General features: G+C 40.5%; 1 non-coding gene across 1 annotated transcript; it reads left to right on the top strand.

Annotated features, from left to right (window-relative positions):
• The first annotated feature begins 232 nt into the window (after window positions 1-232).
• Window positions 233-339, top strand: LOC145135057 (small nucleolar RNA R71). The gene has a single exon (XR_013719537.1). It is a non-coding gene; the product is annotated as a small nucleolar RNA R71 (small nucleolar RNA).
• Window positions 340-1,206: the final 867 nt, after the last annotated feature.

Raw genomic sequence — 1,206 nt, 5'->3', positions numbered from 1 at the left:
AGTATCAAGCATGGCTAGTACAACAACCATTTCTTCAGAATGTCCTCCCCCAATGCCCTTAACACCTTCATTCCTTGGATTGTGGTACTCACGAGAATGCTTTGCGAACTCTTCAATTAACTCCTTGACTTCACCTGAATTTTTCTTTGGAAGTGGTCCTTGAGAATCAAGGAGTTTCCTTGTCATGACATTAACACCGACATAGAATATAGACACTTTTTGTTGTATATTGAGTTCGTTTTGAGGGCAATTTCTTAATAGCACTTTGTAGCGCTCCGATGCCTCATAAAGTGAATCACCCAGATTTTGCTTAAAGTTGGCTGTTTCCTTCTTGAGTTTAGATATCTTGGATGGTGGGCAGAATTGTTCTAAAAACTGCTCGCGCATTTGGGCCCAAGTAGTGATTGCACCAGGTGGAAGTGTTTTCAACCAGTCTTTTGCAACTCCTTTAAAAGTGACTCGGAGCGTCCATAGCAAGGCTGTCTCTCTAGGAACATTTGGCGCATTGAAATAGTCTGCTATGTCATTTACTTCATCTAAATGTTTGTAAGCATCCTCATGATCCTTTCCAGAAAATGGTACATCCTTAAGTGCAGTAAGGATGTGTTCTTTCAGCTCAAATGTGGCAGTTGCAGGAATTGTAGGTTGTACTAGGCCAGGACCAGCATCATCTCTAATTCGCTTCTTGTAAGCTCCCATGGACATATCAGCAATGTTTTCCATCTCGTTTTCTGGCTCGTCTTCGGGTTCACTCCTTTCTACTGCAAATTCAGGCTCGAATTTGTACTCGGATTCTTGTGGGTTAGTTATCTGATCAAATCTCTCTTCCTTGCTTTTGTCCTTTGATGAAGTACTTGACTATCCCGTGTTCTTCCCTTTCTTCTTCCCAAAAAATGACTTTAGATCTTTGAAAGGTGACTTCTTTGGTGGTTGGTCTTCTTTCGCGTTTTTATCTGTCTTCCTGTGAAGGGCCGACTCTGGATCTTCCAACGGTGGCACCAAAGGTGTGCTAGAGCCTCTGGTCATGAACTTCTGCAAAATAAACACAAATAAAAAAACGTAAAACTAAACGAAAACAGAAAAACAAAGAAAAAGAAAAATGATTGGATTCACATCGTAAGCCTATAAAGCTCACGTCGTGAGTTCAGTTCTGAACAAAAATTTACTAAGCTGAAAAAAAATAACTTTTTGCAGTTTTTACCCCAC

The sequence above is a fragment of the Lactuca virosa genome, chromosome 8 (genome assembly GCF_052849685.1).
Source record: "Lactuca virosa cultivar CGN04683 chromosome 8, Lactuca_virosa_CGN04683_v6, whole genome shotgun sequence".
NCBI classification, from domain to species: domain Eukaryota; kingdom Viridiplantae; phylum Streptophyta; class Magnoliopsida; order Asterales; family Asteraceae; genus Lactuca; species Lactuca virosa.
The sequence above is the reverse complement of the archived record's forward strand: the minus strand, read 5'-3'. Positions and strand labels throughout refer to the sequence as shown.